This window comes from Haliotis asinina, chromosome 9 (assembly GCF_037392515.1).
Source record: "Haliotis asinina isolate JCU_RB_2024 chromosome 9, JCU_Hal_asi_v2, whole genome shotgun sequence".
Lineage (NCBI taxonomy): Eukaryota > Metazoa > Mollusca > Gastropoda > Lepetellida > Haliotidae > Haliotis > Haliotis asinina.
In genome coordinates this window covers 57925327-57939848 of record NC_090288.1, presented here as the reverse complement: position 1 = coordinate 57939848, position 14522 = coordinate 57925327, and the positions used below count along the sequence as shown (strand labels likewise).

Here is a 14522-nt window from a genome sequence, read left to right as displayed (position 1 = left end):
ATAACGTCCTGACCAGCATCTCCACGAACCAGTAACTCATGACATTTAGGTGGGTGGGATAGGAATTTTCATGAGGAGAAAGTGAGTATCATGGCCAATCAGCTGACCATGAGCGTGGGAGGGGAGGTAACTCATCGGTGAGTGTGAATTTTACGTCCGCTTCTTTTGGAAGGGAACTTCATGGGATTTCAGGTGATTCACTACCGTCGCCAGAAAGAGGAGATAAACAATTAAGCATGAGTCAGGATAAGGAAAAATTAATTGTTTACTCAGTTCCAGCCAATCTTAATCTGTTAATCTCAATCTGCTAATCCAGCTTTCATCGTTACTTGGTTCTTCCTTTACTCTCATGGATTAATTAGTCTTTAGGACTCTTCCATTATAAGTTGGTGAAATATTTTTGTTGTTATAACTAAATGTCGATATACTGGGTTGTAGGTATGTCAGATGTCAGAGGTGTTACACTGTTCATGGGTATATAAGGGGAATAGATTTGAGCATGAACCAGTTATCAGCTGAAGAGATCATCACACACCAGTGGACAATGGATGAACAGAAGGCCAAGTTTTACAAACTCATGGATGACCACATAGCCCAGCTTGACAAGAAGAAACAAGGAAACTTTTTGCATCACCCAAGAAACATATGACAAAGCTGTGGAAGTTCTGCAGTTCGATAAGGGTGTAAAGTGTTCAGCAGACAGCCATTTCAAGTTCTGGTGTGCTAAGCACTACTGCAAGAAGTCATCATGTCCTGTCATCACCCAGGAGGATATATCTGACACAGTTAAATGGTATGTTATATATTCACAGTATTCATTATAATTTATACATCATTTAATCAACAATTTATATCTTTGTCTTTTAATGTGGATTGAATGAAACAGAATATTAAATCCTTGTTTTTCTTTGCAGCTGTCACATAAGAGTTGGTCATTCACGACATGCCAAAACATGGGATGAGATCACGGCTAACTACTCATGGATCAGACATGACTTGGTAAAACTTTTCCGGAGCACTTGCCCTGAATGTTCCACGCGCATGCCAGTCAAGAAACCTGCATCAGGGAAGCCCTTTATCTCACTTGGATTCCTGATCCGTGTCCAGATTGACTTAATCGACATGACCAGCAGTCCAGATTGTGACTTCAAGTGGATCTTACATATGCATGACCACTTCAGCAAGTTCAGCTGGACCCATCCTTTGACATCCAAGCGGTCTGTTGAAGTTGCAGTCAAGCTTGTCCAGACCTTCTGTTGTTTGGCTGTCCTCAGATTCTCCAGTCAGATAATGGGCGGAAATTTGTCTCTGCTGTCATCAATGACCACTGCAAGGACTGGCCTGGTAAGTGTCAATGATTTACGAGGGTTGGCTGAAAAGTTCTCAGTCTGAGTGGTTTTTCCCCTGAATACAGGGCAGTCATCAAGTACTTGCAAAAGAAAGGGATGTCCCCAACACAGATACATGCTGACATGGTCTCCACTCTAGGGGATGATGCTCCTTCATTTTCCACAGTAAAGAAGTGGGCTGCAGAATTTAAGCGTGGCAGACAAAGCCTTGATGATGACCCACACTCAGGAAGGCCTTCAACAGCAACCACTCCAGAAAACATCACGCGAGTGCTCGATATGTTGATGGATGATCGACGATTGACTACTCGACATATTGCTAGTGTAGTGGGCATCTCTCATGAGAGGGTTGAGCATATTATCACCAACGAATTAGGAATGACGAAAGTTTCTGCAAGATGGGTGCCAAAGCTCTTGACAGCAGAACAGAAACGTGTCAGGTTCCAGACGTCCCTTGACAATTTGCGTCGTTTTGAAGCAGATCCCGATGATTTTGTGGCACGATTTGTAACCATGGATGAGACCTGGATACATCACTTTCAACCAGAAAAAAAACTACAGTCAAAACAGTGGAAGCATCCTGATTCACCAGCTCCGAAGAAAGCCAAGTCTGTTCCTTCAGCTGGAAAGGTGATGGCATCAGTCTTTTGGGATTCCAGGGGTATTCTGCTCACTGATTATCTTGAAAAAGGTCACACTATCAACGGCAGATACTATGCTGATCTACTGAACCAGTTGCGAGAAGCAATCAAAGCCAAATGACGAGGGATGATCGCTAAAGGTGTCCTCTTCCACCAAGACAATGCGCCTGTTCACAAATCGGTGGTGGCCATGTCAACAATCCGCGATTGTGGCTTTGAACTCATTGACCATCGTCCTTATTCACCTGATTTGGCTCCTTCTCACTTCCACCTGTTCCCCAAAATGAAAAAGGAACTCGCCGGTCGCCATTTTGCAAGTAATGATGACGTCTTTTCCGCTGTGACTGATTTTTTTAAGGTAGCTGAAGAAGATTTCTTCCTGACCGGGATTTGGACCTTGCAGCATTGCTGGCAAAAGTGTGTGAACTTGGAAAGGGACTATGTAGAAAAATAAATTACAAACATGGACTTTGTAACTTTTTTCACAATGAGGCTTAGAACTTTTCAGCCAACCCTCGTAATTCGTGGTTTAGAAGTATTGTAAAATACAACTCTTATTGTTCCTTAATTTCCATTTTAATTAAAGTAATGTGGTACTTTTACAGGCATGATCATCCTTCATGGACGACCTCATCATCCACAATCACAGGGCTATGTGGAGAGGGGGAATGGAGATCTGCAGCTTAAACTCGGCAAGTGGATTAAGGAAAGTCCAGAGACAGGCTGGGTCCAGGGTCTTGATATTACATATGCTATCAACATTTCCACTAGTTCAACAACCATGAAGTCACTGTATGAAGTCGTCTTTGGCCAACCTCCTCGAATTGACTGTGCTGTGCTGGAAATACTGGATGAGCAGGGAATTCAAGATGAGGACGATTTAACAGATCTTTTCAACCAGTTGGAGAGCAGACAAGTTGAAGATCACATCGGCCCACTGACAAACCAGACTTCAAGTGATTGTGCAGACATCAACCAAACCACATCTCAGTCTACTAAAAGTTTTTCTGGTGAGGAGTACCAACACCTGGATGGTGCAAGAACAGTCGGAACTGGAATAGAAGTGTTTGGAATGACCACAGTACATTGTGAAACAGTTGATCCAGAACAGCAGAGAGTATTCCAGATAACATCTGTAGAGGATCCAGACTTCATTCCAGCTGGAGGAAACCCATTTGATGAAACACTTTCTTTTGGCCAGTTCATTGTTTGGGACATCACTCAAGGAGTTCTGCTGAACCTGAAACACCACACAGCAAGGTTTGGAAAACTGCAACAGATAACTCTCTGAAAGGCAGCCAACAGGCAGCAAGTTCATTATGATGCCAAGTTGAAAAGTACTTCTTTCAACGAAGGGGACAATGTTGGAGTACGCATTCACGAAGTGTCTCGCACCAACACAGATCCTCGACTTCTGCCATGCAAGGTCCTACAAGCTCAAGGTGCAGGTAACATACAAGCTATATACAGCACATGGTCGTCTGAGAAACATCTTTGGTGCAGAGCAGCTGGTTGACATCCATAATGTTTGTTTTCCATCATTACAGCATGTGGATGTCACCATTCTAGAAGAAATCTCAATCATCCAGGCTGCAAGAATTAACACAGGCTGGACAACAAGAATGACATAAGAATCAAGCGTATGTGCTTGTAAGGACAGCTGTATAACTAACAGATGTCGTTGTAAAAAACAAGAAGTAAAATGTTCTACAAAGTGTCATACAACCACAACTAACATGTGTCAAAATAAAGTCTAGTACTATTGCTATCTTCAATTTTATGTGTTTTGTGAGCAAGGAGTGTAAATATTGTAATAAATGTGTCTAGCTGGAAACATTCTATACCTTAGTAAAATGCATATTTTTGTTCAGTCTCAATCTTCATTGTTACCTGATTTGAAAGAAAGATGTGTAAATATAGCAATAAATGTATCTGTAACTGGAAACAGTCTATACCTGAGTAAAATACATATTATTGTTCAGCAAGTGAAGTGACTTGTTGTTGTCCCACATATAAATCAGCATTTCTACCAACTGAATTGGAAATTGACAATTCAGTGGAGACTCTGATTGCAATTTTTACTAGTGGGATCAGAGATTCTACCAGTAGAGACTCTGATTGCAATCTCTACTAGCAGGATCGGAGACTCAACCAGCAGAGACTCTGATCGCAATCTCTACTGGTGGAGACTCTGATCACAATTTGTACTGGTAGAATCTCCCATTCTACAAATTGCAGTCTCTACCTTGACATATATATTTGTGATAGTCTAGTAACTTTTACTGTCCTTTGTCAACAGATATTTTAAATTATTGATATTATTTGATTTTCACATGTATTATACATATGAAGGAAAAATTCCATGTACGTTCACATGTATGTATGAATGTATTTAATACTGTGTCTGTTCAATGCTATGTTATAGAAATATAATTTCTATGAGAACAATGACATTCACAGCATATAAAATCATTAAAATCTAAATACTTTAAATATTTAAATACGTACCTTACCATAGGTCTATAGCATATTACCTTATTACCTCAGGAGATCTGTCGGAGATGAATTGCATTCAAACTTGAATGGCTACCTCGCAATCACAACATCAGGATACGGAAGTATCTGGATCTCCTTACTGCGCATGCGCGCCGATTGCTCGAAAACTTCACTTTTACTTCCCAGTCCGAAGAATCCAATGTGGGGAAGAGCATCCAGCTTTGGGAGAGAGTTACCGCCCTATGGTAAGGTACGTATTTAAATATCTAAAATATTTAGATTTTAATAAATTTTTTACTTACCTTACCATAGGTCTATAGCATATGGATACAACATCCTGGATGGTGGTGACGGATTCCCGAGGACCGCCAGTGTGTAATAACTCCCACATATGCCTCGGGGTAGACGGACCACTACTGATTCTCTTATGGGACGCATCTACCGTCACCTCACCATCAAACAGGAACTTGAACAGAATCAGAGTAGCGGGTCACGTACTAACCACCAGAGGGGTACAGTATCTTATCTCATGTAAGTACAAGACCCCTATAGACCAAGGTAAGAAATAACATACCTTAACCCCCTGGATGCCGAGTTTTTCAGGCGCACATTTTCATAAGGTTTGAAAAGTGAACGCTGTGCGAGATTTGCACTCGCGTGGTCCTGGATCTGCGTACGGCTATGAAATTGCACAGACGTGTAGAATATTTAATTTCCTATCCGTTGGTATAGATATAATTGCGGCTACCTCAGGGGATTGAGAAATAGACACTGCTAAAAGTTGTCCAAAACTTTTGTGTGTGTTCAAAAACAGTAAATTTCTCAGTTTTTTTTCGTGCACCAATAAATGCACTCTGCTACGATTTTTTTAATTTGGCATCTTTACGGAAAGTGTGAGCGAAGAAAATACAGCTTGATATCGGAACGACATAAGTGTATATGAAATGGATGTATGTGCTAATGCATAACGTCATACTCACAAAATCAAAAATGACCCGCAATAAATGTCAAAAATCGATTTTCTACTATGACGTCAAACGTCGACAGAGAGGTCATGCACGTATAAAGATAAGGGGGCATAACTCAGCTATGGTTTACATTAGGTCAATGTAACTCCGATCACATGGAGAGAATTTGCTGTGGATATGGACAGTACATTTTCGTGATGTTTTGTTCACAGTGAACCAAACTATTCCAATACAAATTTCCCCAATGTGAGAGAATACCTTTTGGTAGTTCACAATTTGTAATAAAAGATGCAAATGTACTACATCAAAAAGCAGGCAATAGCGATTTGGATGTCCCTATCCGATACATATTTTAGTTCTTAGATTCCCTTATTCTCCTGCTTGTGTATATGTATTTTTATTAATTTTCCATCATTATTAACGGAGTAACAGCCACATTTTCAAACGTAATGAAATAACTGAATATAACATTTTAGTTGATGTCAGGGCATGTTTTGTGCATTTTGTGACATCGGAAAAAGACGACTCTGGTTGCTGATTAGTATATATCTAACCTAATTTCTACTCAATGTGTAAAAGATCTCGGCTTCTGTGTCAGAATTCAACACTTTTTAGCCAAAATATAAAATGAATGGTTTTATCACTGAAATAGTGTCCTGAATATATCAATAATTACACGATTTTACTACATATCTTATTGTGAGCAACACTCGCACCTGCCTAGCATCAATTTAGCGTAAATGAAAATTTCACAACACCTGAATATTCATTGAGTATTCATTTAGGAAAAAGACTTTTCTTCTCATGATTATGAAATCAATTCCCTTCATAAGTATGCAATGAAAGGTACAAAGAGATCGCTTTTTCAGTAAAGAAGTATTAGAAAATGGACGTAAGGCTTGTCCAAATTAAGACTTGACCTGATTTATATATTTTTAACAATTTCCGTATAAATATTGTTTGAGTTAGACATTCTGCCATCAGATATATTTTAATCGCATTTGAATTGACTTTATTATCGAAAAACAATGATAATGAATCATGAAACGTTTTGACAAACAGGCACCTGGTCAATTAATACTCATAGTTTTGTCTATAAAAACGACACAAACCAATACAATGAACAAGACAATTCCTTTAAATAGTTGTATGTGTGCCCCTACATTTGATAAAATATACAAATCATTTTCATTAATATTATCCGTTTTACTTATAAGTTTGAGGTAAATCGCTGTTTATTAACCTGTTCATATGAAACTGCAATATTTGTCCCAACGTATTGAATATTGCACATGACGGGAACTAAAGAATATGTTGCAATAACGGCTACGTGTGATCTTCCACCACTTGTGTAGAGGCTTAAAATGTGGTGTAATACACTTACTGAGTCAATTTCCCATGTAAATATTATTCAAACAATCAAAAGCTTTCAAAGAATAAAAACGGATACCTTATATCCACACATGATATGGTGTTGAACATGATATATGTAGATACTGAAATCAATTTCATGAAAAAATATCTGAACGATATGCAAAATATACATCACAATACTAAAAGTGCAATCGGAATGGTATGGGCATTGTGTTTACTTTTGTTCAACAGACCTTTACCTCAAAGAAATTGCCTAATATGTGCAACAATGTTGACGTGTGACATCACTACCCACGACTGATTTCTTTCAAAATGGCGGCTTCGCTGAGAAGCGTACACAGGATTTTGTGACGACTTTTTGCTTGATTCAGGGATCTTTTGTATATAAATGTGAGATGTAAGTAATCAGAATTATTCTATCTGTGTATTGTTATATGTTCTTATCGTTTACATCGTAAATGACGGAAGAAGCCAGAAATGCTGATAAGTAACATTGTCGTTCTGCATGATTTTGCGTCAGTCATGGCGTCACGCTGCACTAAAAGTTTGACAGTTTCTTATGAATTACCAAATTATTTCTTTGTATCTATTTTCAATTTGCTATTTTTTGCCACGATACTCTCCCACTGAATATACTAAGCGTATTGAGCCATTGTAAGCAATGATTAGAGACCTGGATGTTGGACAATTTCCGAAAATGCTAGGCAGTGTAAAATTGAAATTTTTCTTTGTTTACATTTCAGTCAAGCGCTGTCTTTCGAGCATAGCGTTCGTTTTCATACAAAGGGTATTTCGTTTCGTTTTGTGTAGGCAGTTGGTATTGGTGACAAAGACCATTTGTAATTTGATTCTAAGATGCATGGGGAGTACAATGATGCATTTGTCGTAGCTAACTATGAAGTATACATGATGTAATAGGCTTCTCAATACCGGCCTTCTCGAAACGTGATTTTGTAAACACTATCCAATATGGCGGAAAGCGCACTTCGGCGTTCGTGTAAGTGTATTTTCGAAAACATCCCAACCGATTCTGGGTTCATCGGCGACGTTTCAGAATTATCATTACTGGTTACATGAAAACTTGATATCAGTGATCATTAATATGCTATTTTTGAAATTCATCACTCCCAGTAATTATCCGATTTTCACATTTCAAAACATACTGCAAATAACACTGTGAATCTCGATTTTGTACCGTTTGAAAAATGGCGACATTTACGATGTAACCAATTTTGAAAGGCAATTTTAAGCACTTTAGCTTGGTCTGAGATAATAGTGGATGGTATCAAGAAACAGGGAATTTTCCGCAGAATTCAAAACTGTGATGTATTTATATATGCGTGGTATATTTAGAATTTTATTGGACTTCAAAGTGAGGGATGTAGAGAAAGGACATATATGTCCCTGTGGCATCCAGGGGGTTAAAGGGCAACCGGATGAGTAAGTTGCTGAGCAACTACTAACGGTCCGAATGACTGCAGTCCCTCCATGTCCACTACTGCTAAGTCACGCAGGTAATGACAAGTGTAGACAGTCGACGACTTCCAGAAACAACCGGCCATGATATTGGGAACTGAACAGTTCCTGTGCAAGGGCCATGGTCGACACTAATGCCCGGATCTCATGAGGGTTATAAGCTGTCGGGCGAGGGAGACTCTGAGCATCATATGCCGCTAGAATAGTCTGCCTCAACCAGAGCGCTATGGTGTTTCTATTAACTTCCCCTTTACCAGTCAAGACTGGTAGGAACAACCTCTTCCTAGTACCTCGACGCAGTGCAGACTTCCTAATGTAGAGCTTCAACGCCCGGACTGGACACAGTAATAGTTCTGCTCTATCCTCCGGCCCGACTATAGATGAAATAGGCGGGATAGAAAACAACCTGTCCAGCTGGCCTGGCAGCTGGTTCTTAGCCAGGAAATCCAATAAAAGTCCTAGATGTGCTACACCCTGTCCGGTCTGTTCAAAGCGGACTCCAGTCACGTCCAGGGCGTGTATCTCACTGACCCTAGATGCCGTAGCTAAGGCCAGTAAAATCTGTTTTTCTAGTAAGCAGGTCAAAGGACATTGATTCCAAGGGATCATACGGCCGACCTCTCAAATGTTGGAGTACATTCAAATCCCGAGCTGGAGGGCGAAACTTCACTTTCTGGTCCTCCAGCTTAAACATTGCCACCAATTCCGTGATCTTCGAGACCCTGCTGTCACCTCTCACAGCCAGTACTATGTTTAACGCTGACAAACAGATGCAAATCGTGCTTAATATGAGTTTCTTCGAGTATCATAAAAACTCAGCTATAAACTGGGGCGATGCTGTAAGAGGGTCCTGCGACTTCTGGGTGCAAAAACTCTCATAGGTAGACCACTTATCATCATAAAATGATCTGGTAGAAGGTCTATGAGCCTTGGCAATAATCTTTGCCACTTGCGATGAATAGCCTTTGGCTTTTATTTGCAAATGGACCAAGCGCACAGATGAAACCACGCTGGGTCCGGATGCAGCAGCCGACTGTGAGGATGACACAACAGTCGGTCCACTCTGTAAGCCGGAACGGGTTTCCTCTTGTGAGATGGCAAAACTCTGGAAACCACATCCTGGCTGGCCACCAGGGCGCGACCAAAAGTAGATGTATCTTCGCTGTCAATTTTAGCTTCGCCACTACCGCTGGCATCAACACAGGGGATGGGAAGGCGTAAGCGTCTAACCCCTCCCATGACAGGGATAGAGCGTCAGTCACCCCCGCTGCTGTGTCTGGTACTGGAGACACATAAACCGGGAGTTGTGTGTTGAACTTTGTGGCGAAGAGATCTATTAGTGGATGTCCATGCTCTCTGCATATGAGATGGAACATCTCCGGGTGCAGCATCCACTCGGTAGGAGACGCCTTTCCTGGACGAGAGAGTGCATTGGACTCCTGCAACCCAGAATGTGTCAAGCTCTTATCACAATGTTGTTTGCATCCAACATGCTGGTCAGTAGGAACATCTGATCTAGCAGGGACCTGGATCTTGTTGTACCCTGCTTCCGGATCAGCCATACCACAGTCGAGTTGTCTGATATGATCAGCACATTGGAGAGACGCAGAAGTGGTACCCAATGACCTAAGGCCCGAATTACCGCCTCTAATTCCTGGTTGTTGATGTGTCAACCTGCCTCCACGTTGGACCACAGCCCCGAGGTGGTCTGGTCACCTAAGTGCACCCCCCATCCTTGGAGCAACGTGTCTACGAACAGTTCGTGATCCTGCACGAATTCACTCAAACAAACTCCTTCGCAGACATTTCCACCACCGCAAGTACTTGTGGAGATCGACTGGAAGTAGTAGACGTGTCTGAACGTCGTCTGCCCGTATGTAAGGAACGATGAAGCGTTGTAGTGGACGCACCATTAGACGTCCCCTGCACGTTAGATCCTGCAGCGACATGTGGAGACCAAGGAGCGCCGAGGAATCCGAACCCGATCGAGCTGCATCTGGAAGAGGCCCCCGATGAATAATAGCTCCTGGGTTGGTTGCAGCTGCAACTTCTCCCTGTTTAGCAGCAACCCCAGCTGCTCCAGCAGACGAATGGCACAGTCCAGATGTCTGCGTAGCAACTGAAGTTCGCGTGGATTGAGGAGACATTCGTCGATGTACGGATGAAACTCTATCTGCCGTAGGTGCAGATAGCAAGTGATGGGAGTCGTGACCCTGGTGAATAACCGTGGGGCCGTAGATATGCCAAACGGCAGGACTCGCCACTGGTAATGGTGACCCTCGAACACAAACCTGAGAAACTTTCTGTGCGCTGGATGGATCGGGACATGTAGGTAAGCATCTTGAATGTCCAGGCTGCACAACCATGCACCCGGAGCCAAGTTGAGTCGTAGCTGTTTCAGGGAGATCATCTTGGAGTGTGGCAGCTCCATCAGATAAGGCCCGTTGAAAGCCGCCATGTCGTGTATCATCCGGAACTTGTCTGAGTCTTTCTTGGGAATGAGGAAGATCGGCGAGTAGAACCCTGGAGAGAGGTGTGAGACCGGTACTTCCTCGATGGCGCACTTTCCCAGCAACACTGCGATGTTGTCCCCTAACAGCAGACTTTGCGACTCCAGGTACATGCGTACCTCTGGGCGTGATGTTAACGGCGGGGGTTGAACTAACGGAAGTTTGTAGCCTCTCCTTAAAATTCCAGTTACATAGGAATCCCCAAGGATAGGCCAGTTCCTCCAGAAGATTCCAAGTCTCCCGCCTACCTGGTGTCGGGAATACTGGCATGGCTGGTGGCGGGAGGTCCCAGTCGTGACAGGTAACGCCCTCAAAGTCTTGAATAGGGGGGCTTGCCTCTCCCTCTGCCCAGAGTGGCGGGAGCGTCCCTGTTGGTGTCAGCTGGTCTGCAGCGTTCCAAGGACGCAAATCTCTGGCCTCGACTCCTGGAAAAGGCTGATCTGACTGACTCCCTCCTGTGGATGTAGCGCCTTCTGCCCCTTTCTTGCAATCCAGATGTGCCACGAAAGGTAGAAGATAGCACCTCAAAAGCCGACAATGAGACCTCCGTATTCCTGAGGTCAGCATGTTCTTTATATACTTCCGGTATAGCGTCCCCGAAGAGCACTGGGGAAGAAAAAGGTGCCCTTATCAGCTTCTTCTTAAACTCCTCCTGCCACGAGCAAGCATCTAGGAATCCAGACCTGCGAACCACCGTGGTCATGGCCAACGCTGTCCTAATATGGCCCAACAAGTCATGCAGGACTTTACCCTGCCACACAAAGAGCGATGACAAGTGCTCCAATGTAGAAATCAGCTTCAAACTATGTCGCAATTAATAGCTTGCAGCCTCGAATCTTGCACCTTGCAAGACGTGGACGAGGATAGCCTCTTGATAGCCTCATCCAGTCCTGCACCCGAATCAGCAAAATCCAATCCATGAATCTCATATTCATTTAGCGACAACATGGCGAAATCCTCGTTGAGCGAAGAAATAGCATCTGCTACCATCGGGTGAGGTGGGATCAACAGTTCCAGCTTTGTCATTGTTCACACCCGACGTAGGCGAAGGACAGTCCGGGAGCCTATCGGCAATCCAATCGAAAACAGCAGATAAGGGCAGGTAGGATCCCTCATCATCCTCAAGCTGTGTTGGATCCTCCTCGTAGTCAGGGAAGAGCACTGTTCTTCGTCTGCCGTCCACAACACACTAGATTTTAGCTCCAGTGTACGTCTCCTGAAGGATGACTGCCTAGGACGCAGCGATCCTGATGTAGACCTAGACCATCTATCTATGTGCCTACGATAGCCAGATCTACCATGGCGCTCCGGCGATCTAGACATTGAGCGTCGGCGACTGCAAGCACTCGATGAACTACTGCGAGGGCTCCTAGATCGCGATCTCCTACCGCGAACCCTCTGAACATCTTCTATCCCAAGGCACATTGTTGGCAAACACCTCCGATCCAGATGATGCCGTTGCTCACAGTAGGTCTGGCTTAGTGGCACAGGCACACGACCACTGTCTCTGCCCTACGCCAAAGCTACCAAGTCTGATCCAAAATGAGTTGAGCCAATCAGCGGTGTCGTGTTAGATGCGCCTGGCGTCAATCCGGGGGTAGGCACCAATAACGCCCTAAGAATCCTCTGTGCCTCTGTGTAGGCACCGAAAGCAGAATAGATGACAGAGCACGCGCTGTGCCAGACCTCGGCTCCTGCGACGGCTCAGGCCTTTGACACGTTTTAGTTTGCACAAAGCAATAAAATGAATAATCCTGACCGTGGAGGGCATCAAAGAATGAAAATAAGTGCTCTAAAGTAACAAATAACCATCCGAGAAACACACAGAGGTAAATGCACCAAAAAAATAGAGACACGATGACATGTGTCACGCAAGGTAGCCTGCACATGTAAAAATTTATACAAACCTGTAGAGGTTATGAATTCTTTAAAGAAAGTCCTGCTTGGGTACATATAAGCATTTTTATGTCCATTAAAAATCCCTACAACAGTTGTAACTATTTTTGATAATAAAATATTTACAAAACAAAAAACTCGTTTTTTGTCTTGTGAGACCACCCTTACAGGGCCTCCCAGACCCCCTACAGCCAAGAGCAGCTAACCTCTACAGGTTTGTATAATTCTTTTTCAGAAGAAGTCCTCCTTGGGGTACATATAAGCATGAAACAGACTCCCAAAGATAACCAATAGGGAGTGGTATTCTGTCTGACAGCAAAGCCCATTTGATCAAAGTGCGAATCCACAACCACGCGGAAATAGAAAAGTCACCGACCTGGTCACCTGACTGCTGATGTCAATCAACGCGGGGGCATGACAAAGCTGAGGATCAGCTTTTCAAAGCTTACATGCCCATTGGCTAGAATTTGGGAAATCCCAAATGACACAAACCCCGTCCACCCAAATCAAAGTTTGGAGACCTGGACGTACGGGACACTTGCCAAACTGAACCCTGTCCATACCGCACTTGCAAGCTAAGCGGGGAAATGGAAAGGAAAGTAAGGCACCCAGCCAAAGGGGGGCGTGACTAAAATACCATCACTAAATACTAAACGCCAATAAAATGGGAATGTTAGTCACCCACCACCGAGTGCAAACAGATATGGTCACCTGACAAAGCATAATCAGCTTGAGCGGAGCTATTCTGTTTACTGCAGAGAACTGACTGACCGAACCAAGCACGCTCTCATGAGTGTCTGTTCAGTTGGTAATGATGGATGATCGTGCTGAGATGACTCCAAATAGCCGCTGAGCAGATCCCCTCAATGGGCAGAGCTGTGGTCTATGATTTTGACATGGCCACTGCTCTCACTGAGTGAGCTTTCAACCCCTCTTGGGGAGATAAGCCTTTATGTAAATAGACCTTGTAGTCTGTCGATACAATCCATCGGGATACCATCTGTGTGCTAGCCGGATAGCCAGCTTTGCCACCACCATAACAGCAAAATAGCTGTTTCTCCTTACGGAGTAAGGCTATTCTCTTAATATAGGGGTTTCATAACGTCTAATACATGAGCCTTGCGGTATGTATTATCAGACGACGCAGGCAGCATAATACGAAGCGAATAATCGATCTTTGGGCGGTATGAATCCGGTAAGCGTATGCTAACCGATCCTTATGGAACATAGTTCCAGGTCTGAAAATATGATGTGTGAGTCGCCAACATGTCCACCAGACACAACCGCCACTAAAAAAGCCGTTTTCCAATTTAACAGTTGTAACGAACGACAGGTTGGCCAAGTTATGAACAAGAGGAGTGTGCAACCATCCCAACACTCAAGACAAATTTCACGACCGGACGCAGTCTGTCTACGCCTGCAAGAAACGCTGTACCCGGGGGTATTGTCCCAACAAGGCACCCTCAACGGGTAGGTGGAAGGCTGAAATAGCTGTGGAGTAGCCTCAAATCGTAGAATCGGCTAAGCCAGATTCTAAACGAGAGTGTAAGAACTCCAATACTTCAACTATAGTCTAAGAAAAGGGATCGAGAATCCCTCTATTTCCACACCAGCGCGCATAACAGGCCCATCTATCCTCATACTGTACATTCGTGGAATCCCTCCACAAAGCCAGAATTGTGTCTGCGACTGATGCAGGAATTCCGCTCTTTTGGAGACGATTCCGGACAGTGGCCAGGCCACCCACTGAATCCTGGGATTGGGGTGAAGCTGGCCGTCCTGGGATAGTAGGTTCGGTAGTCGCAGTAATAG

General features: G+C 43.5%; 1 protein-coding gene across 1 annotated transcript in view; it reads right to left on the bottom strand.

The window, feature by feature from the left end:
• LOC137296186 (hepatocyte growth factor receptor-like) overlaps positions 1-14522 on the bottom strand; it is a 57540-nt gene that overhangs the window by 24435 nt on the left and 18583 nt on the right. The window lies entirely within an intron of this gene.